At 50.0% G+C, this 24,872-nt stretch overlaps 1 long non-coding RNA gene across 1 annotated transcript; it reads left to right on the forward strand.

Moving 5' to 3' along the window:
- The first annotated feature begins 6,703 nt into the window (after positions 1 to 6,703).
- Positions 6,704 to 10,891, forward strand: LOC136006739 (uncharacterized). Its single transcript, XR_010609248.1, has 2 exons — positions 6,704 to 7,057; positions 10,792 to 10,891. It is a non-coding gene; the product is annotated as an uncharacterized LOC136006739 (long non-coding RNA).
- Positions 10,892 to 24,872: the final 13,981 nt, after the last annotated feature.

Here is a 24,872-nt window from a genome sequence, read left to right on the forward strand (position 1 = left end):
GGGTTTACCTCTGCGTTGCCAGTTGCTTCGCTTCCATTGCTGCAACCACCCCCACAGCGCATTTGCCACCATCCATGAGTCAGTGTAGAGATAAAGTACTGGCCACTTTTCTCGTTCAGCAATGTCCAGGGCCAGCTGGATGGCTTTCACCTCGGCAAACTGACTTGATTCGCCCTCTCCCTCCGCAGTTTCTGCAACTTGTCGCCGAGGACTCCATACGGCTGCCTTCCATCTCCGATGCTTTCCCACAATACGGCAGGACCCATCAGTAAACAAGGCATACTGTTTTTCACTTTCTGACAGTTCGTTATATGGTGGAGCCTCTTCAGCACGCATCACCTCCTCCTCTGGTGACATTCCAAAATCTTTGCCCTCTGGCCAGTCCATGATGACTTCTAGAATGCCTGGACGACTAGGATTTCCTATTCGAGCACGCTGTGTAATTAGTGCAGCCCATTTACTCCATGTAGCATCAGTTGCGTGGTGTGTAGAGGAGACCCTGCCTTTGAACATCCAGCCCAGTACAGGCAACCGGAGTGCCAGGAGGAGCTGTGCTTCAGTGCCAATCACTTCCGAAGCAGCTCGAACCCCTTCATAGGCTGCCAGTATCTCTTTCTCAGTTGGGGTATAGCTGCCCTCAGATCCTTTGTACCCCCGGCTCCAAAAACCAAGGGGTCGACCTCGAGTCTCCCCTGGGGCTTTCTGCCAAAGGCTCCAGGTAGGACCATTTTCCCCAGCTGTGGTGTACAGTACATTTTTGACATCTGGCCCAGTCCGGACTGGTCCAAGGGCTACTGCATGAACTATCTCACGTTTAATTTGTTCAAAGGCTTGTTGTTGCTCAGGACCCCATTTAAAATCATTCTTCTTCCGGGTCACATGATAGAGAGGGCTTACAATCGAACTGTAATTTGGGATGTGCATTCTCCAGCACCCCACAGCACCCAAGAAAGCTTGCGTTTCTTTCTTATTAGTTGGTGGAGACATTGCTGTTATCTTGTTGATCACATCTGTGGGGATCTGGCGACGTCCGTCTTGCCACTTTATTCCTAAAAATTGAATCTCCTCTGCAGGTCCCTTGACCTTATTCCGTTTTATGGCAAAACCGGCTTTCAGAAGGATTTGGATTATTTTCCTCCCTTTCTCAAAGACTTCTTCCGCTGTATCGCCCCACACGATAATGTCATCAATGTATTGCAGGTGTTCTGGAGCTTGCCCCTGTTCAAGTGCAGTCTGGATCAGTCCATGGCAGATGGTAGGGCTGTGTTTCCACCCCTGGGGCAGTCGATTCCAAGTGAACTGGACTCCCCTCCAAGTAAAAGCAAACTGTGGCCTGCACTCTGCTGCCAAAGGAATTGAGAAAAATGCATTGGCAATATCAATTGTGGCATACCACTTGGCTGCCTTTGACTCTAATTCATACTGAAGTTCTAGCATGTCCGGTACGGCAGCACTCAATGGCGGTGTGACTTCATTCAGGCCACGATAGTCCACTGTTAGTCTCCACTCTCCGTTGGACTTTCGCACTGGCCATATGGGGCTATTAAAGGGTGAGCGGGTCCTGCTGATCACTCCCTGACTCTCCAGTCTACGAATCAGCTGATGGATAGGAATCAGGGAGTCTCGGTTGGTGCGATATTGCCGTCGGTGCACTGTTGTGGTCGCGATTGGCACTTGTTGTTCTTCAACTTTCAACAACCCCACAACAGAAGGGTCCTCTGAGAGACCAGGCAAGGTGGACAGCTGCTCAATTTCCTCAGTCTCCAAAGCAGCAATACCAAAAGCCCATCGGTACCCTTTGGGGTCTTTGAAGTACCCTCTCCTGAGGTAGTCTATGCCCAGGATGCATGGAGCCTCTGGACCAGTCACAATGGGGTGCTTTTGCCATTTCCTCCCAGTTAGGCTAATTTCAGCCTCCAATACAGTCAACTCTTGGGATCCTCCTGTCACTCCAGAAATATAGATGGGTTCCACCCCTTGACAGCTTGACGGCATCAGGGTACACTGTGCACCGGTATCTACTAAAGCCTTATACTTCTGTGGGACTGATGTGCCAGGCCATTTGACCCACACAGTCCAGTAAATCCGATTATCCCCTACCTCCACCTGGCTGGAGGCAGGGCCCCTCTAATAGTCATCACAACTTTGAACACTTAAGTCATATTGAAAGGGATTATTCTTCGCTATCACAGGAGCTGGAGTAAAGTCAGCTCTTCCACTCCATCTGGGGGCCTGCTCACCAGAGACTGAAGCCGCAGCTCTCATGGGATGATGAGTCTTGGGCCTTGCTCCCCTCTTCAATTCGCCCACTCGTTCCTCCAAAACTGAAGTAGGTTTTCCGTCCCACTTTGTCATGTCTTCTCCGTGATCCCGCAGATAAAACCATAGGGTGGCCCGTGGCGTATACCTCCTGTATCTTCTCTCTCGAAGAATAGGACGCCTTTTGTTAATAGCTGAGACGTGTGTTGGTACACGTGAGGAGCTGGATAAATCAGATAGATCGTCCCTCAATTGTTTGAGATCCTGGGACAGTTTTTCCACAGCTGAGATGATGGAAGGGGTGAGGTTGTCTTCGAACTCTCGGAGTTTATGAATCATTTCATCCACTGTCAGTGGTACTATATCATTCCAGGTTACTGTTGCCAATGAATGGGCATATGATGACGGTGCATTCCGTGTTAGTTTTCGCCACATGGGTCGTGTACATTCGACTTCATCTGGGTCTATGGGTACATCCCCATTATTCGGCTTGATGTGATAGATCATCTCTACGATGGCTGATTCCCTCAGAGACTGGATGCCTTTGTCTAAAGTAGTCCACTTAGCCGAACGACTCATAACATCATCCTTGTATGGAAACCTTTCTTTCACAGCTGCCAAGAGCCGCCTCCAAAGACTGAGGGACTTTTTCTCTCTTGCAATTGCTTTGTCAATTCCCCCTTCTCTAGCAAGTGATCCCAGCTGCTTGGCTTCACTACCTTCTAGTTCGTGACCATCGGCCCCATTGTCCCAGCATCGGAGCAACCAGGTGATGATGTGCTCCCCTGGTTGACGGGTAAAATCTTTTCGCATATTCCGTAGCTCAGTTGAGGTCCGAGGTCGAGAAGTCACCTCTTCTTCTTCTTCGTCATCATGCGATGATGACTCCTCCTCAGATTCTGGACCAGGTGGTGAATACATTGTTTCTTCATCTTGCTTCACCCTTCTTGCCTCCTTTTTGCTTTTTCTCTTGCGTACAGGGGCAACTGATATTGGTACAAATTGATCCTCTGGTTTAGCTACAGTGATTTTCACTGTGGTTTGAGTAGCAACTGTACTTGTCGCTGGGAATGGTGTAGCTGCTGTACTTGGAGCTGGGGTAGCCGTGCTGTCTGTTGCAGCCAAAGTCTGGGTAGCAACTGTACTTGTCGCTGAGGATGGTGTAGCTGCTGTACTTGGAGCTGGGGTAGCCGTGCTGTCTGTTGCAGCCAAAGTTTGGGTAGCTACTGTACTTGTCGCTGAGGGTGGTGTAGCTGCTGTGCTTGGAGCTGGGGTAGCCGTGCTGTCTGTTGCAGCCAAAGTTTGGGTAGCAACTGTACTTGTCGCTGAGGATGGTGTAGCCGCTGTACTTGGAGCTGGGGTAGCCGTGCTGTCTATTGCAGCCAGAGTTTGGGTAGCGACTGTACTCATCGCTGGGGGTGGTGTAGCTGCTGTACTTGGAGCTGGAGTAGCTGCACTGACTGTTGCTTTGCCCTCAGATGCAGGGGCATTTTTTTCCTTTTGAAGGTGCTGGATAGTGTTGAACAAAGCCCTGTAAGCATAGGCCAAGCCCCAGCACGTTGCCGTGATTTGTCCGTCTCTGGTATGGCCAGACTGACCACACACCTCATTTAAGTGTTTTACTAATTCTTCCGGATTTTGCACTTGTTCGGTGGTGAAATTCCAAAGTACTGGAGGAGCCCACTGACCTAGATACTTGCCCATGCTATCCCACACACCCTGCCACTCATGGCTGCCCAGCCCCGGGGAAAATATCTTGGTCCTCCTATATCGTCGTTTAACCCCAGACAAGGCCCAAACCTGACTCTGCTTAACTCTTGAAATCAGACGAGATGGTTGTGGGCAAAACACACTCCGTATGCGGGCCAACATGGAAATCCCCATCACAATCAGGAAACAGGTCTCAACAATATTAAAAGGCCATTCAAGAACTTCAAAACTCTCAAATGATGCTGTAGCTGGTCTGAGAGGGGGGCTAAGAGGGTAAAAGAGTGTTTCCTTCGCAGGTTGACCACCCGAGAAGGAGAAAAAAGATGTGAAATTGCTAAGCACCTGTATTATATACCTCCCAAAGTATAAAGGTGGTGACCACACTGGGAGCATAAGACCGATCAGTTTCATGATCAATGATTCTATTGTATTGCAAGTCATTATAAAAAAGTACAATGAGATAAAAACCTTAGCCCACGCCCCACACTTGAAAAACATTACCACAGCAAATACCGGCTGTATGTAATGTACAGAGTTCTGGACCTGTGAGACCCAGAGGAACAGCTTTGAGAGCCAATAAATCCGCATTGTGACGAGTGACTATTAATCTGGTCAGATATGTCGTTATCTCAACCCTTCGGGCCCCACGTTGGGCGCCAAAAAGAACTGTCGTGGTTTAAACCAATCCACACAGGTCGTCCACTCACTACCCCCCCCCGACCCTCCCCACTCCCGGAGGGATGGGGAGGAAAATCAGGAGAATGTAACTCCCACGGGTTGAGATAAGAACAGCCCAGTAACTAAGGTATAACACAAACCACTACTGCTACCACAAATGATAATATTGATAAGAGAAAATAACAAGAGAATACGATACCACCGCCAAACGAGTTCGACCCCCCCGAAGAGCCAGAGCCTGCCCCTTCCGGGTAACTTCCAGTTCCCCCTCCGGGCATGACGTGCTATGGTATGGAATACCTCTTTGGCTAGTTTGGGTCAGGTGTCCTGTCTCTGCTTCCTCCCGGCCTCCCTCGTCCCCAGCAGAGCATGAGACTCACAGAGTCCTTGGCCAGAATAAACATTACTTAGCAACAATTAAAAACAATCGGTATTATCAGCTCTCTGCCCAGGCTGGAAGTCAAAACACAGAGCTTGCACCAGTTACTAAGAAGGAGCAAAACGGCTCCTGGTAAACCCATGACAGTCCTGTATTGAAATACGACAGCTCTGCATTGAAACGCGACTTTAGCCCTTGAAAGCGACAGTCCTGCACTGAAACGCGACAGCTCTGCACTGAAACGCGACAGCTCTGCATTGAAACGCGACGTTAGTCCTTGAAAGCGACAGTCCTGCATTGAAACGTGACAGTCCTGCATTGAAACGCGACAGTCCTGCATTGAAACGCGACATTAGCCCTTGAAAGCGATAGTCCTGTATTGAAACGCGACAGTCCTGCATTGAAACGCGACAGTCCTGCATTGAAACGCAACGGCTCAGCATTGAAAATCGACAGCTCTGCATTGAAACGCGACGTTTGCCCTTGAACGCGACAGTAATTTATTGAAATGCGACAGCTCGGCATTGAAACACGACAGCTCTGCATTGAAACGCGACAGCTCTGCATTGAAACGCGACCTTAGACCTTGAACGCGACAGTCCTGTATTGAAACGCGACAGCTCTGCATTGAAACGCGACAGCTCTGCATTGAAACGCGACTGCTCGCCATTGAAACGCGACAGCTCTGCGCGGAAACGCGACAACTCGGCATTGAAGCGCGACAGCTCTGCATAAAATGCGACAGTCCTCCATTGAAACGTGACGTTAGTCCTTGAAAGCGATAGTCCTGTATTGAAACGCGACAGCTCTGCACTGAAACGCGACAACTTGGCATTTAAGCGCGACAGCTCTGCATTGAAATGCGACAGTCCTGCATTCAAACGCGACAGCTCTGCATTGAAACGCGACGTTAGTCCTTGAACTAGACAGTCCTGCATTGAAACGCGACAGTCCTGCATTGAACCGGACAGTCCTGCATTGAAACGCGACGTTAGCCTTTGAAAGCGATTGTCCTGCATTGAAACGTGACAGTCCTGCATTGAAACGCGACAGTCCTGCACTTAAACGCGACAGCCCTGCACTAAAACGCGACGTTAGCCGTTGAACGCGACAGTCCTTCATTGAAAAGTGACAGTCCTGCATTCAAAGCGACAGTCCTGTATTGAAACGCGACTGTCCTGCATTGAAACCCAACAGTCCTGCATTGCAACACGACAGCCCTGAGTTGAAACGCGACAGCTCTGCGTTGAAACGCGACAGCTCTGCATTGAAACGCGACGTTAGCCCTTGAAAGCTATAGTCCTGTATTGAAACGCCACAGTCCTGCATTGAAACGCGACAGCTCGGCACTGAAACGCAATAGCTCTGCATTGTAACGCGACAGTAATTTATTGCAACGCGACAGCTCTGCATTGAAACGCGACAGTCCTGCATAGAAACGCGACATCTCTGCATTGAAACGCTACAGTCCTGCATTGAAACGCGACAGTCCTGCGTTGAAACGTGGCAGCTCTGCATTGAAACGTGACAGCTCTGCATTGAAACGCGACAGCTCTGCACTGAAACGCGACAGCTCGGCATTGAAACGCGACAGCTCTGCATTGAAACGCGACGTTAGCCCTTGAACGCGACAGTACTTTATTGAAATGCGACAGCTCGGCATTGAAACGCTGTAGAGAGCTTAACAACTGAATGGCTAAGTAACAAAGGGCATGATACCGTGCAGCTGGTGGAAATGTAGGCCCCCAGGGCACAGCAATCTCGTGGTTAATGTTTACCCTGATTTGCTTAAGAAACAGGATATGCATCTTGCTGAGATAAGAGCAACGGTATCTTGCTGGAATAGCACAATGGTCTTGCTTGGGCAAGTTGGGACATGTCGAGGCATGTTGAAACAAGAGGTGGTCGCAGTTACCTGGAGACCCCTGCGTCGACACAGGCTGACCAATGATTTTGCTGTATCTTATCAGACAATGTAACTAACCCTGCAAACTATAAAAGTGGATGTGTCTTGCTAAATAAACGAGGCTTGCTGACCATGAGAGCATGAGGCTTGTCTCCCGCGACTCCAACAACTGGCGCCCGAACAGGGACACTTCCCTTTGCCTGAAGGAGTTGCGTTGGGTGCAGGTCTCGATTTAAAGACGGCTTCTGCAGAACGGGAGTGCTACATCGGTGGGTTGCTCGTCTCCTGCTTTGGCCCAGAGTGCTGCATCGGCAGGCTCTGCTGCTACGCGCTGCCGACGCCTGGAGGGTGCAACGGATCCGGTAAAAATGGACAGGCAAGCGGCGTATGATCTTTTTACTGCCTTCCTCCGTCGTCGGGGGGTAAAAGGCTTAGATTTTGATAAGGACCTCCCTGCCCTTCTTTCCCATGCTAGGTCTCTCGGTATTTTTAGTGATCCCCACTCTATTCACCAATTATCGGAATGGCGCCGCTACGGCGATAAATTATGGGATCTTACGTTAGACGATGATAAAAGTGCTAAAAAATTATCCAAATTATGGCGCTTGATACATAACGAACTCTTGATGGTACAGGCAGAAAAACGTGCGGCCGAAAGTGCCCGTTTGGCACAAGATCAAAATCGTCACTATGATCCTTCTGCCCCTAATCCGCCGACCGTTTCGACAGTCGAGATACCCCCGCCCCCCCCTCCTCCTCCCCCTCCCCCCTCGGATTCCCCCCCCCCTCCTCCTCCCCCTCTTCCCTCTCCCCCGTCTGCCTCTATTATGGAAAACGGACCATCTGAGTCTCAAACTCCCTTCCTTTGTCTCTTAATGCCACGGAGCCGTTCCCCGGAGCCCTTTCGGACCTCGCGGAGGCTATGGCAAGTCAGAGACGGGAAGTTTGGGCTGCTCTGGCACGCCACGGAGTTGAAAACGGAGACAGGGTCCTTGCCGATGTGGCACAAAACCATGTTGCTACTTCTATGGCTTTTCCTGTTATTTTCCACCCTCGACCAGGCGGCGGTCATAGGGTAGATATCACTCAAATGGATTGGAAAATATTGGCACAACTCCGAGCTACAGTCTCTCAATTTGGGGTTACTAGTGAACCGGCCAAGCAGATGCTTGATTACTTATTTAATTCAATGATTCTCCTGCCTGTAGACATCAAGGGTATCGCTCGTTTAATTTATACCCCTCATCAGAAACTTACATTTGATGCAAGATGGGGGGAGGAAGCGGCTGCTTCAGTAGCATTACCTCGTGCCCAAGGAGACCCCCTTTTTGGAATTACAATGAATGAATTACTAGGAAACGGTGATTATACTCGAACAGATGCCCAGGCTGGTATAGGAGTAGAAAAATTAAGAGAGGTCATGCGGGTGGCAAAAAGGGCAATGGACAAAATTCGGGAGCCGGGGGGGCCCCCTATGTATATGAATATTAAACAAGGCCGAGAGGAACCCCTTGGGTCATTTGTTGACAAATTGATGCAAGCCCTTTCTAAAGCTGGTGTTGCAGAGCACATGCAGGACGCACTCTTAAGGCAGTGTGTTATACAAAATGGTAATCAAGTCACACGCTCCCTTATCGCTACTGCTCCTGGCAACTGGGTAATCCAAGATCTCTTAGATAAAGCAAATACTCTCCCCTCAAGCAGTCAGATTTTTGTAGTGGAAGCCCTTAACAAAATTGGTGAAGGCCTTAACGCCCAATCTAAAGTTCAAAGCCAAGTTTTGGCAGCCCTTGCACCTCTTCAGGCGGCAGTTGCGCAGACTCGTCCAGCAGCCCCAGCCACCCGAATGAAGTGTTTTCGATGCGGGAAATTAGGCCACATTCGTTGCGACTGTCAGGCCCCTGGTGTTTGGACCCAAGTGGATCCCTGCTCGCTGGACTCGAGCTGCTCAAACGAATTAACAGCCCAGAACTCCGTCGTCGTCATCGCCTGCAGCTGATCCTTCGTCCATTGCTGGAACCACTTGAAAGACGTTTTGGGATTCGCTTTTCCTATTCGACTCAAGAAGAGGCAGAACTCCATTTGTTTTGGGAACTTATGAGAACATTTGATCGGATTTTGTCTCCTACTCGTCATTGTTTAGCGTGTTTACAAGATTATCATAGAGCTTGGATCAAAATTAAGTGTGGAAATTGTCACCAAAAGGTTTGGGTGTCCCAAAGCCAATTACAGGCACATGGTGCTTGTGTAAACTGTACCTGGAATCCCCATCATAATTATAATCCTTATAGAGCACTGCTGGCGGAGGCAGGTATAACTCCTCCCATAAATCTACCCTTAACGTATCCATTAGTCGAGAACCGGGAAGATCTGGAACAACGATATTTGAAATATCGGGTTCAGGAGATTCTCTCCCAGATTCAAACTGCACTAGCCACAGTGCCTCTAGAGATTAAGTGCGGTAAAGATGTGGGTATTCCGCTTTTGTGGCAAGTTAAAACTGAAGATTGGGATCGTACTTGTCGCCGTTTTCGGCCTCAATACAGGAGCTTGGGACACTCTAAACAAAATAGAGGAACGAAAAAACATGTGGGTCACTGTCCTGGTTTTGAGCAGCAGCAGTCATTTTTCTCCTTCTTAGGAGCTAGTACAGTGCTGTGTTTTTATCTTTTGGCCTTGGAACAGTGGTGATAACGCTGATGTTTTCAGTTGCTGCTCGAATGTTTGGTCTGGCCAAGGACTTTCTGAGCCTCATGCTCTGCCAGGGAGGAGGGGAGGCCGGGAGGAAGTAGAGACAGGACACCTGACCCAAACTAGCCAAAGAGGTATTCCATACCACAGCACGTCATGCCCAGGATGTAACTTGGAGTGACCCGGAAGGGTTGGGACTGCAGGGTTGGACGAGGTATCGGTTGGTGCTTGGCTGGGGGGAGTGGGGCGAGTTATCGGTCGGCTGGTGTTGAGGTGTTGTATTCTTTCCTCTTGTTATTTCCTTTAGCATTATTATTGGTGGCAGCAGTAGTGATTTGTGTTATACCTTAGTTACTAAACTGTTCTTATCTCAGCCTGTGGGAGTTGCATTCTTTTCGATTCTCCTCTCCGTCCCTCCAGGAGCAGGGGGAGGGCAAGAAGGGGGGGAGTGAGTGGACGAGGTTTGTGGTTGGGTTTAAACCACGACAGTCACTTGGGCTGAAAAAGTTAACCAAAGTAGTTTATGCCTTGCTCTTGCTAAAGCTTCTGACCCCTTTAGAACCTGTTTGATAGGCGTCCCAACCAATTTTACCTTTCAGCTCAATATAAGAAAAAATGTCTCTGCAATCCAAGAATTTCACCTGCTTGGTTCTGCGCCTGCACAATATTGTTTTCACTTTGACTCTTGGAAGGACCCTTTTGGGCTTCCACATAACTCAGTAAATGTTTCCTCAAATAGGCCTGGCTTGTTACCCTAATAGAGAAAATTGTTTTGGTGGTGGTTGTAATATTATTAGCAGTATTGCTTTTGCCGTGTATTATGCAGTGTTTACAAAAAATGATATCGAATGCTTTTAATCATAATATGGCTATGCTTGCTGTTAAAGAAAACGGGGGAAGTGTAGAGAGCTTAACAACTGAATGGCTAAGTAACAAAGGGCATGATACCGTGCAGCTGGTGGAAATGTAGGCCCCCAGGGCACAGCAATCTCGTGGTTAATGTTTACCCTGATTTGCTTAAGAAACAGGATATGCATCTTGCTGAGATAAGAGCAACGGTATCTTGCTGGAATAGCACAATGGTCTTGCTTGGGCAAGTTGGGACATGTCGAGGCATGTTGAAACAAGAGGTGGTCGCAGTTACCTGGAGACCCCTGCGTCGACACAGGCTGACCAATGATTTTGCTGTATCTTATCAGACAATGTAACTAACCCGGCAAACTATAAAAGTGGATATGTCTTGCTAAATAAACGAGGCTTGCTGACCATGAGAGCATGAGGCTTGTCTCCCGCGACTCCAACAAAACGCGACAGCTCTGCATTGAAACACGACAGCTCTGCATTGAAACGCGACACCTCTGCATTGAAACGCGGCGTTAGGCCTTGAAAGAGACAGTCCTGCACTTAAACGCGACACACCTGCACTGAAACGCGACAGCTCTGCACTGAAACGCGACAGCTCTGCATTGAAACGCGACAGCTCTGCATTGAAACGCGACAATCCTGTATGGAAACGCGACAGTCCTGCATTGAAACGCGACATTCCTGCATTGGAACGCGACAGACCTGCATTGAAACGCGACGTTAGCCCTTGAAAGCGATAGTCCTGTACAGAAACACGACAGCTCTGCATTGAAACGCGACGTTAGCCCTTGAAAGCGACAGTCCTGCATTGATACGCGACAGCTCTGTACTGAAACGCGACAGCCCTGCATTCAAACGCGACAGCTCTGCATTGAAACGCTACGTTAGTCCTTGAACTAGACAGTCCTGCATTGAAACGCGACAGTCCTGCACTTGAACGCGACAGCCCTACACTAAAACGCGACGTTAGCCGTTGAACGCGACAGTCCTGCATTGAAACGCGACAGTCCTGCATTGAAAGCGACAGTCCTGTATTGAAATGCGACTGTCCTGCACTGAAACCCAACAGTCCTGCGTTGAAACGCGACAGTCCAGCATTGAAATGCGACAGTCCTGCATTGAAACGCGACAGCTCTGCATTGTAACGCGACAGTCCTGCATTGAAACACGACAGCTCTGCATTGAAACGCAATAGCTCTGCATTGTAACGCGACAGTAATTTATTGCAACGCGACAGTCCTGCTTTGAAACGCGACAGCTCTGCATTGAAACGCGACAGTCCTGCATAGAAACGCGACAGCTCTGCATTGAAACGCGACAGTCCTGCATTGAAACGTGACAGTCCTGCGTTGAAACGCGACAGTCCTGCATTGAAACGTGACAGCTCTGCATTGAAACGCGACAGCTCTGCACTGAAACGCGACAGCTCGGCATTGAAACGCAACAGCTCTGCATTGAAACGCGACGTTTGCCCTTGAACGCGACAGTACTTTATTGAAATGCGACAGCTCGGCATTGAAACGCGACAGCTCTGCATTGAAACGCGACAGCTCTGCATTGAAACGCGACACCTCTGCATTGAAACGCGACGTTAGGCCTTGAAAGCGACAGTCCTGCACTTAAACGCGACACACCTGCACTGAAACGCGACAGCTCTGCACTGAAACGCGACAGCTATGCATTGAAACGCGACAATCCTGTATGGAAACGCGACAGTCCTGCATTGAAACGCGACATTCCTGCATTGGAACGCGACAGACCTGCATTGAAACGCGACGTTAGCCCTTGAAAGCGATAGTCCTGCATTGAAACCCAACAGTCCTGCATTGCAACGCGACGTTAGCCCTTGAAAGCGACAGTCCTGCATTGAAACGCGACAGCTCTGCACTGAAATGCGACAACTCGGCATTGAAGCGCGACAGCTCTGCATTGAAACGCGACAGTCCTGCGTTGAATCGCAACAGTCCTGCGTTGAAACACGACAGTCCTGCTTTGAAACGCGACAGCTCTGCATAGAAACGCGACAGCTATGCATTGAAACTCGGCAGCTCTGCAATGAAACGCCACAGCTCTGCCTTGAAACGCGACAGTCCTGCGTTGAAAAGCGACAGCTCTTCATTGAAACGCGACAGCTCTGCAGTGAAACGCGACGTTAGCCCTTGAAAGCCACAGTCCTGCATTGAAACGCGACAGTCCTGCATTGCAACGCGACAGCTCTGCATTGAAACGCGACAACTCTGCACTGAAACGCGACAGCTCTGAATTGAAACGTGACAGTCCTGCGTTGAAACGCGACAGTACTGCTTTGAAACACGACAGTCCTGCATTGAAATGCGACAGCTCTGAATTGAAAAGCAACAGTCCTGCGTTGAAACGCGACAGTCCCTCGTTGAAACGCGACAGCTCTGCATTGAAACGCGACAGCTCTGCACTGAAACGCGACAGCTCTGCACTGAAACGCGACAGCTCTGCATTGAAACGCGATAGTCCTGCATTGAAACGTGACAGTCCTGCATTGAAACGCGACAGCTCTGCATTGTAACGCAACAGTCCTGCATTGAAACGCGACAGTCCTGCATTGAAACGCGACAGTCCTGCGTTGAAACGCGATAGCTCTGCATTGAAAGGCGACAGCTCTGCATTGAAAGGCGACGTTAGCCCTTGAAAGAGATAGTCCTGTATTGAAACGCGACAGCTCTGCATTGAAACGCGACTTTAGCCCTTGAAAGCGACAGTCCTGCACTGAAACGCGACAGCTCTGCACTGAAACGCGACAACTCGGCATTGAAGCGCGACAGCTCTGCATTGAAATGCGACAGTCCTGCATTCAAACGCGACAGCTCTGCATTGAAACGCGACGTTAGTCCTTGAAAGCGACAGTCCTGCATTGAAACGCGACAGTCCTGCATTGAAACGCGACATTCCTGCATTGAAACGCGACAGTCCTGCATTGAAACGCGACATTAGCCCTTGAAAGCGATTGTCCTGTATTGAAACGCGACAGTCCTGCATTGAAACGCGACAGTCCTGCATTGAAACGCAACAGCTCAGCATTGAAAATCGACAGCTCTGCATTGAAACGCGACGTTTGCCCTTGAACGCGACAGTACTTTATTAAAATGCGACAGCTCGGCATTGAAACGCGACAGCTCTGCACTGAAACGCGACAGCTCTGCACTGAAACGTGACAGCTCTGCATTGAAACGCGACCTTAGACCTTGAACGCGACAGTCCTGTATTGAAACGCGACAGCTCTGCATTGAAACGCAACAGTCCTGCATTGAAACGCGACAGCTCTGCATTGAAACGCGACAGCTCTTCACGGAAACGCGACAACTCGGCATTGAAGCGCGACAGTTCTCCCTTGAAACGCGACGTTAGTCCTTGAAAGCGATAGTCCTGGATTGAAACGCGAGAGCTCTGCATTGAAACGCGACTTTATCCCTTGAAAGCGACAGTCCTGCATTGATACGCAACAGCTCTGCATTGAAACTCGCAGGTCTGCATTGAAACGCCAAAGCTCTGCCTTGAAACGCGACAGTCCTGCATTGAAACGCGACAGCTCTGCATTGAAACGCGACGTTAGCCTTTGAAAGCGACAGTCCTGAATTGAAACGCGACAGCTCTGCATTGAAACGCGACAGTCCCGCATTGAAACGCGACACTCCTGCGTTGAAACGCGACAGCTCTGCGTTGAAACAAGACAGCTCTGCATTGAAACGCAACAGCTCTACACTGAAACGCGACAGCTCTTCGTTGAAACGCGACAGCTCTCCATTGAAACGCGACAGCTCTGCATTGAAAGGCGACAGCTCTGCATTGAGACTCGACAGCTCTGCATTGAAACTCGAGAGCTCTGCATTGTAACGCGACGTTAGCCCTTGAAAGCGATAGTCCTGTATTGAAACGCGAGAGCTCTGCATTGAAACGCGACTTTATCCCTTGAAAGCGACAGTCCTGCATTGATACGCGACAGCTCTGTACTGAAACGCGACAGCCCTGCATTCAAACGCGACAGCTCTGCATTGAAACGCTACGTTAGTCCTTGAACTAGACAGTCCTGCATTGAAACGCGACAGTCCTGCACTTGAACGCGACAGCCCTACACTAAAACGCGACGTTAGCCGTTGAACGCGACAGTCCTGCATTGAAACGCGACAGTCCTGCATTGAAAGCGACAGTCCTGTATTGAAATGCGACTGTCCTGCACTGAAACCCAACAGTCCTGCGTTGAAACGCGACAGTCCAGCATTGAAATGCGATAGTCCTGCATTGAAACGCGACAGCTCTGCATTGTAACGCGACAGTCCTGCATTGAAACACGACAGCTCTGCATTGAAACGCAACAGTCCTGCATTGAGACACGACAGTCCTGCATTGAAACGCGACGTTAGCCCTTGAAAGCAATTGTCCTGTATTGAAACGTGACAGTCCTGCATTGAAACGCGACACTCCTGCATTGAAACGCAACAGTCCTGCGTTGAAACGCGACAGTCCTGCGTTGAAACGCGACAGTCCTGCATTGAAACGCGACAGCTCTGCATTGTAACGCGACAGTCCTGCATTGAAACACGACAGCTCTGCATAAAACGCGACAGTCCTCCATTGAAACGCGACGTTAGTCCTTGAAAGCGATAGCCCTGTATTGAAACGCGACAGCTCTGCACTGAAACGCGACAACTTGGCATTTAAGCGCGACAGCTCTGCATTGAAACGCGACAGTCCTGCATTCAAACGCGACAGCTCTGCATTGAAACGCGACGTTAGTCCTTGAACTAGACAGTCCTTCATTGAAAAGTGACAGTCCTGCATTCAAAGCGACAGTCCTGTATTGAAACGCGACTGTCCTGCATTGAAACCCAACAGTCCTGCATTGCAACGCGACAGCCCTGAGTTGAAACGCGACAGCTCTGCGTTGAAACGCGACAGCTCTGCATTGAAACACGACGTTAGCCCTTGAAAGCTATAGTCCTGTATTGAAACGCCACAGTCTTGCATTGAAACGCGACAGCTCGGCACTGGAACGCAATAGCTCTGCATTGTAACGCGACAGTAATTTATTGCAACGCGACAGTCCTGCTTTGAAACGCGACAGCTCTGCATTGAAACGTGACAGTCCTGCATTGAAACGCGACAGTCCTGTATGGAAATGCGACTGTCCTGCATTGAAATCCAACAGTCCTGCGTTGAAACGCGACAGTCCTGCGTTGAAACGCGACAGTCCTGCATTGAAACGCGACAGCTCTGCATTGTAACGCGACAGTCCTGCATTGAAACACGACAGCTCTGCATTGAAACGCGACAGTCCTGCATTGAGACGCGACAGTCCTGCATTGAAACGCGACGTTTGCCCTTGAACGCGACAGTACTTTATTGAAATGCGACAGCTCGGCATTGAAACGCGACAGCTCTGCATTGAAACGCGACAGCTCTGCATTGAAACGCGACACCTCTGCATTGAAACGCGACGTTAGGCCTTGAAAGCGACAGTCCTGCACTTAAACGCGACACACCTGCACTGAAACGCGACAGCTCTGCACTGAAACGCGACAGCTATGCATTGAAACGCGACAATCCTGTATGGAAACGCGACAGTCCTGCATTGAAACGCGACATTCCTGCATTGGAACGCGACAGACCTGCATTGAAACGCGACGTTAGCCCTTGAAAGCGATAGTCCTGCATTGAAACCCAACAGTCCTGCATTGCAACGCGACGTTAGCCCTTGAAAGCGACAGTCCTGCATTGAAACGCGACAGCTCTGCACTGAAATGCGACAACTCGGCATTGAAGCGCGACAGCTCTGCATTGAAACGCGACAGTCCTGCGTTGAATCGCAACAGTCCTGCGTTGAAACACGACAGTCCTGCTTTGAAACGCGACAGCTCTGCATAGAAACGCGACAGCTATGCATTGAAACTCGGCAGCTCTGCAATGAAACGCCACAGCTCTGCCTTGAAACGCGACAGTCCTGCGTTGAAAAGCGACAGCTCTTCATTGAAACGCGACAGCTCTGCAGTGAAACGCGACGTTAGCCCTTGAAAGCCACAGTCCTGCATTGAAACGCGACAGTCCTGCATTGCAACGCGACAGCTCTGCATTGAAACGCGACAACTCTGCACTGAAACGCGACAGCTCTGAATTGAAACGTGACAGTCCTGCGTTGAAACGCGACAGTACTGCTTTGAAACACGACAGTCCTGCATTGAAATGCGACAGCTCTGAATTGAAAAGCAACAGTCCTGCGTTGAAACGCGACAGTCCCTCGTTGAAACGCGACAGCTCTGCATTGAAACGCGACAGCTCTGCACTGAAACGCGACAGCTCTGCACTGAAACGCGACAGCTCTGCATTGAAACGCGATAGTCCTGCATTGAAACGTGACAGTCCTGCATTGAAACGCGACAGCTCTGCATTGTAACGCAACAGTCCTGCATTGAAACGCGACAGTCCTGCATTGAAACGCGACAGTCCTGCGTTGAAACGCGATAGCTCTGCATTGAAAGGCGACAGCTCTGCATTGAAAGGCGACGTTAGCCCTTGAAAGAGATAGTCCTGTATTGAAACGCGACAGCTCTGCATTGAAACGCGACTTTAGCCCTTGAAAGCGACAGTCCTGCACTGAAACGCGACAGCTCTGCACTGAAACCCGACAACTCGGCATTGAAGCGCGACAGCTCTGCATTGAAATGCGACAGTCCTGCATTCAAACGCGACAGCTCTGCATTGAAACGCGACGTTAGTCCTTGAAAGCGACAGTCCTGCATTGAAACGCGACAGTCCTGCATTGAAACGCGACATTCCTGCATTGAAACGCGACAGTCCTGCATTGAAACGCGACATTAGCCCTTGAAAGCGATTGTCCTGTATTGAAACGCGACAGTCCTGCATTGAAACGCGACAGTCCTGCATTGAAACGCAACAGCTCAGCATTGAAAATCGACAGCTCTGCATTGAAACGCGACGTTTGCCCTTGAACGCGACAGTACTTTATTAAAATGCGACAGCTCGGCATTGAAACGCGACAGCTCTGCACTGAAACGCGACAGCTCTGCACTGAAACGTGACAGCTCTGCATTGAAACGCGACCTTAGACCTTGAACGCGACAGTCCTGTATTGAAACGCGACAGCTCTGCATTGAAACGCAACAGTCCTGCATTGAAACGCGACAGCTCTGCATTGAAACGCGACAGCTCTTCACGGAAACGCGACAACTCGGCATTGAAGCGCGACAGTTCTCCCTTGAAACGCGACGTTAGTCCTTGAAAGCGATAGTCCTGGATTGAAACGCGAGAGCTCTGCATTGAAACGCGACTTTATCCCTTGAAAGCGACAGTCCTGCATTGATACGCAACAGCTCTGCATTGAAACTCGCAGGTCTGCATTGAAACGCCAAAGCTCTGCCTTGAAACGCGACAGTCCTGCATTGAAACGCGACAGCTCTGCATTGAAACGCGACGTTAGCCTTTGAAAGCGACAGTCCTGAATTGAAACGCGACAGCTCTGCATTGAAACGCGACAGTCCCGCATTGAAACGCGACACTCCTGCGTTGAAACGCGACAGCTCTGCGTTGAAACAAGACAGCTCTGCATTGAAACGCAACAGCTCTACACTGAAACGCGACAGCTCTTCGTTGAAACGCGACAGCTCTCCATTGAAACGCGACAGCTCTGCATTGAAAGGCGACAGCTCTGCATTGAGACTCGACAGCTCTGCATTGAAACTCGAGAGCTCTGCATTGTAACGCGACGTTAGCCCTTGAAAGCGATAGTCCTGTATTGAAACGCGAGAGCTCTGCATTGAAACGCGACTTTATCCCTTGAAAGCGACAGTCCTGCATTGATACGCGACAGCTCTGTACTGAAACGCGACAGCCCTGCATTCAAACGCGACAGCTCTGCATTGAAACGCTACGTTAGTCCTTGAACTAGACAGTCCTGCATTGAAACGCGACAGTCCTGCACTTGAACGCGACAGCCCTACACTAAAACGCGACGTTAGCCGTTGAACGCGACAGTCCTGCATTGAAACGCGACAGTCCTGCATTGAAAGCGACAGTCCTGTATTGAAATGCGACTGTCCTGCACTGAAACCCAACAGTCCTGCGTTGAAACGCGACAGTCCAGCATTGAAATGCGATAGTCCTGCATTGAAACGCGACAGCTCTGCATTGTAACGCGACAGTCCTGCATTGAAACACGACAGCTCTGCATTGAAACGCAACAGTCCTGCATTGAGACACGACAGTCCTGCATTGAAACGCGACGTTAGCCCTTGAAAGCAATTGTCCTGTATTGAAACGTGACAGTCCTGCATTGAAACGCGACACTCCTGCATTGAAACGCAACAGTCCTGCGTTGAAACGCGACAGTCCTGCGTTGAAACGCGACAGTCCTGCATTGAAACGCGACAGCTCTGCATTGTAACGCGACAGTCCTGCATTGAAACACGACAGCTCTGCATAAAACGCGACAGTCCTCCATTGAAACGCGACGTTAGTCCTTGAAAGCGATAGCCCTGTATTGAAACGCGACAGCTCTGCACTGAAACGCGACAACTTGGCATTTAAGCGCGACAGCTCTGCATTGAAACGCGACAGTCCTGCATTCAAACGCGACAGCTCTGCATTGAAACGCGACGTTAGTCCTTGAACTAGACAGTCCTTCATTGAAAAGTGACAGTCCTGCATTCAAAGCGACAGTCCTGTATTGAAACGCGACTGTCCTGCATTGAAACCCAACAGTCCTGCATTGCAACGCGACAGCCCTGAGTTGAAACGCGACAGCTCTGCGTTGAAACGCGACAGCTCTGCATTGAAACGCGACGTTAGCCCTTGAAAGCTATAGTCCTGTATTGAAACGCCACAGTCTTGCATTGAAACGCGACAGCTCGGCACTGGAACGCAATAGCTCTGCATTGTAACGCGACAGTAATTTATTGCAACGCGACAGTCCTGCTTTGAAACGCGACAGCTCTGCATTGAAACGTGACAGTCCTGCATTGAAACGCGACAGTCCTGTATGGAAATGCGACTGTCCTGCATTGAAATCCAACAGTCCTGCGTTGAAACGCGACAGTCCTGCGTTGAAACGCGACAGTCCTGCATTGAAACGCGACAGCTCTGCATTGTAACGCGACAGTCCTGCATTGAAACACGACAGCTCTGCATTGAAACGCGACAGTCCTGCATTGAGACGCGACAGTCCTGCATTGAAACGCGACGTTAGCCCTTGAAAGCGATTGTCCTGGATTGAAACGTGACAGTCCTGCATTGAAACGCGACAGCTCTGCATTGAAATACTACAGCTCCGCATTGAAACGCGACAGCTCTGCATTGAAACGCGACAGCTCTGCATTGAAACTCGGCAGCTCTGCATTGAAACACCACAGCTCTGCATTGAAACGCGACATTAGCCCTTGAAAGCGACAGTCCTGCATTGAAACGCGACAGCTCTGCATTGAAACTCGACAGCTCTGCATTGAAACTCGACAGCTCTGCATTGAAACGCGACGTTAGCCCTTGAAAGCGATAGTTCTGTATTGAAACGCTACAGCTCTGCATTGAAACGCGACAGCTCTGCATTGAAACTCAACAGCTCTGCATTGAAACTCGACAGCTCTGCATTGAAACGCGACGTTAGCCCTTGAAAGCGACAGTCCTGCATTGAAACGCGACAGTCCTGCACTTAAACGCGACAGCTCTGCACTAAAACTCGACGTTAGCCGTTGAACGCGACAGCCCTGCATTGAAACACGACAGCTCTGCATTGAAACGCGACAGTCCTGCATTGAGACGCGACAGTCCTGCATTGAAACGTGACGTTACCCCTTGAAAGCGAGTGTCCTGTATTGAAACGTGACAGTCCTGCATTGAAACGCGACACTCCTGCATTGAAACGCAACAGCCCTGCGTTGAAACGCGACAGTCCTGCATTGTAACGCGACAGTCCTGCATTGAAACACGACAGCTCTGCATTGAAACGCGACAGTCCTGCACTGAGACGCGACAGTCCTGCATTGAAACGCGACGTTAGCCCTTGAAAGCGATTGACCTGTATTGAAACGTGACAGTCCTGCATTGAAACGCGACACTCCTGCATTGAAACGCAACCGTCCTGCGTTGAAACGCGACAGTCCTGCATTGAAACGCGACAGCTCTGCATTGTAACGCGACAGTCCTGCATTGAAACACGACAGCTCTGCATTGAAACGCGACAGTCCTGCATTGAGACGCGACAGTCCTGCATTGAAACGCGACGTTAGCCCTTGAAAGCGATTGTCCTGTATTGAAACGTGACAGTCCTGCATTGAAACGCGACAGCTCTGCATTGAAACGCGACAGCTCTGCATTGAAACGCGACAACTCTGCACTGAAACGCGACAGCTCTGAATTGAAACGCGACAGCTCTGCTTTGAATCGCGACGTTAGCCCTTGAAAGCGACTGTCCTGCATTTAAACGCGACAGTCCTGCATTGAAACGCGACAGTACTGCTTTGAAACACGACAGTCCTGCATTGAAATGCGACAGCTCTGCATTGAAACGCGACGTTAGGACTTGAAAGCGATAGTCCTGTATTGAAACGCGACAGCTCTGCATTGAAACGCGACAGCTCTGCACTGAAACGCGACAGTCCTGCATTGAAACTCGACAGCTCTGCATTGTAACGCGACAGTCCTGCATTGAAACGCGACAGTCCTGCATTGAAACACGACAGCTATGCATTGTAACGCGATAGTCCTGCGTTGAAACGCGATAGCTCTGCATTGAAACGCGACGTTAGCCCTTGAAAGCGATAGTCCTGTATTGAAATGCGACAGCTCTGCATTGAAACGCGACTTTAGCCCTTGAAAGCGACAGTCCTGCATTGAAACGCGACAGCTCTGCACTGAAACGCGACAGCTCTGCATTGAAACGCGACGTTAGTCCTTGAAAGCGACAGTCCTGCATTGAAACGTGACAGTCCTGCATTGAAACGCGACATTCCTGCATTGAAACGCGACAGTCCTGCATTGAAACGCGACATTAGCCCTTGAAAGCGATAGTCCTGTATTGAAACGCGACAGTCCTGCATTGAAACGCGACAGTCTGGCATTGAAACGCAACAGCTCAGCATTGAAAATCGATAGCTCTGCATTGAAACGCGACGTTTGCCCTTGAACGCGACAGTAATTTATTGAAATGCGACAGCTCGGCCTTGAAACGCGACAGCTCTGCATTGAAACTCGACAGCTCTGCATTGAAACGCGACCTTAGACCTTGAACGCGACAGTCCTGTATTGAAACGCGACAGCTCTGCATTGAAACGCGACAGCTCTGCATTGAAACGCGACTGCTCGCCATTGAAACGCGACAGTTCTGCGCGGAAACGCGACAGCTCGGCATTGAAGCGCGACAGCTCTGCATAAAACGCGACAGTCCTCCATTGAAACGCGACGTTAGTCCTTGAAAGCGATAGTCCTGTATTGAAAAGCGACAGCTCTGCATTGAAACGCGACTTTAGCCCTTGAAAGCGACAGTCCTGCATTGAAACGCGACAGCTCTGCACTGAAACGCGACAACTCAGCATTGAAGCGCGACAGCTCTGCATTGAAATGCGACAGTCCTGCATTCAAACGCGACAGCTCTGCATTGAAACGCGACGTTAGTCCTTGAACTAGACAGTCCTGCATTGAAACGCGACAGTCCTGCACTTAAACGCGACAGCCCAGCACTAAAACGCGACGTTAGCTGTTGAACGCGACAGTCCTGCATTGAAACACGACAGCTCTGCATTGAAACACGACAGTCCTGCATTGAGACCCGACAGTCCTGCATTGAAACGTGACGTTAGCCCTTGAAAGCAATTGTCCTGTATTGAAGCGTGACAGTCCTGCATTGAAACGCGACACTCCTGCATTGAAACGCAACAGTCCTGCGTTGAAACGCGACAGTCCTGCATTGAAACGCGACAGCTCTGCATTGTAACGCGACAGTCCTGCATTGAAACACGACAGCTCTGCATTGAAACGCCACAGTCCTGCATTGAGACGCGACAGTCCTGCATGGAAACGCGACGTTAGCCCTTGAAAGCGATTGTCCTGCATTGAAACGTGACAGTCCTGCATTGAAACGCGACAGCTCTGCATTGAAACGCGACAGCTCTGCATTGAAACACGACAGCCTTCATTGAAATGCGACAGCTCTGCATTGAAACGCGACGTTAGTCCTTGAACTCTACAGTCCTGCATTGAAACGCGACAGTCCTGCACTTAAACGCGACAGCCCTGCACTAAAACGCGACGTTAGCCGTTGAACGCGACAGTCCTGCTTTGAAACGCGACAGTCCGGCATTCAAAGCGACAGTCCTGTATTGAAACGCGAATGTCCTGCATTGAAACCCAACAGTCCTGCATTGCAACGCGACATTCCTGCATTGAAACGCGACAGTCCTGCATTGAAACGCGACGTTAGCCCTAGAAAGCGATAGTCCTGTATTGAAACGCGACAGCTCTGCATTGAAACGCGACGTTAGGACTTGAAAGCGATAGTCCTGTATAGAAAAACGACACCTCTGCATTGAAACGCGACAGCTCTGCATTGAAACGCGACAACTCTGCACTGAAACGCGACAGCTCTGAATTGAAACGCGACAGCTCTGCCTTGAATCGCGACGTTAGCCCTTGAAAGCGACAGTCCTGCATTGAAACGCGACAGTTTTGCATCGAAACGCGACAGTACCGCTTTGAAACACGACAGACCTGCGTTGAAATGCGACAGCTCTGCCTTGAAACGCGACAGTCCTGCGTTGAAACGCGACAGCTCTGCATTGAAACGCGACAGCTCTGCACTGAAACGCGACAGTCCTGCATTGAAACACGACAGCTCTGCATTGAAACGCGACAGTCCTGCATTGAGACGCGACAGTCCTGCATTGAAACGCAACGTTAGCCCTTGAAAGCAATTGTCCTGTATTGAAACGCGACAGCTCTGCATTGAAACGCGACAGTCCTGCATTGAAACGCAACGGCTCAGCATTGAAAATCGACAGCTCTGCATTGAAACGCGACGTTTGCCCTTGAACGCGACAGTAATTTATTGAAATGCGACAGCTCTGCATTGAAACGCGACATTAGACCTTGAACGCGACAGTCCTGTATTGAAACGCGACAGTCCTGTATTGAAACGCGACAGCTCTGCATTGAAACGCGACAGCTCGGCATTGAAACGCGACAGCTCTGCGCGGAAACGCGACAACTCGGCATTGAAGCGCGACAGCTCTGCATAAAACGCGACAGCTCTGCATTGAAAGGCGACGTTAGCCCTTGAAAGCGATAGTCCTGTATGGAAACGCGACAGCTCTGCACTGAAACACGTCAACTTAGCATTTAAGCGCGACAGCTCTGCATTGAAACGCGACAGTCCTGCATTCAAACGCGACAGTCCTGCATTGAAACGCGACGTTAGTCCTTGAACTAGACAGTCCTGCATTGAAACGCGACAGTCCTGCATTGAAACGCGACAGTCCTGCGTTGAAATGCGATAGCTCTGCATTGAAAGGCGACAGCTCTGCATTGAAACGCGACGTTAGCCCTTGAAAGCGATAGTCCTGTATTGAAACGCAACAGCTCTGCATTGAAACGCGACTTTAGCCCTTGAAAGCGACAGTCCTGCATTGAAACACGACAGCACTGCATTGTAACGCGACAGTCCTGCATTGAAACGCGATAGCTCTGCATTGAAACGCGACGTTAGCCCTTGAAAGCGATAGTCCTGTATTGAAACGCGACAGCTCAGCATTGAAACGCGACGTTAGTCCTTGAACTCTACAGTCCTGCATTGAAACGCGACAGTCCTGCACTTAAACGCGACAGCCCTGCACTAAAACGCGACGTTAGCCGTTGAACGCGACAGTCCTGCATTGAAACGCGACAGTCCTGCATTCAAAGCAACAGTCCTGTATTGAAACGCGAATGTCCTGCATTGAAACCCAACAGTCCTGCATTGCAACGCGACAGTCCTGCATTGAAACGCGACAATCCTGTATGGAAACGCGACAGTCCTGCATTGAAACGCGACATTCCTGCATTGAAACGCGACAGTCCTGCATTGAAACGCGACGTTAGCCCTAGAAAGCGATAGTCCTGTATTGAAACGCGACAGCTCTGCATTGAAACGCGACGTTAGGACTTGAAAGCGATAGTCCTGTATTGAAACACGACACCTCTGCATTGAAACGCGACAGCTCTGCATTGAAAAGCGACAACTCTGCACTGAAACGCGACAGCTCTGAATCGAAACGCGACAGCTCTGCCTTGAATCGCGACGTTAGCCCTTGAAAGCGACAGTCCTGCATTGAAACGCGACAGTCCTGCATCGAAACGCGACAGTACTGCTTTGAAACA

Source organism: Lathamus discolor, unplaced genomic scaffold (genome assembly GCF_037157495.1).
Source record: "Lathamus discolor isolate bLatDis1 unplaced genomic scaffold, bLatDis1.hap1 Scaffold_63, whole genome shotgun sequence".
NCBI classification, from domain to species: Eukaryota; Metazoa; Chordata; class Aves; order Psittaciformes; family Psittacidae; genus Lathamus; species Lathamus discolor.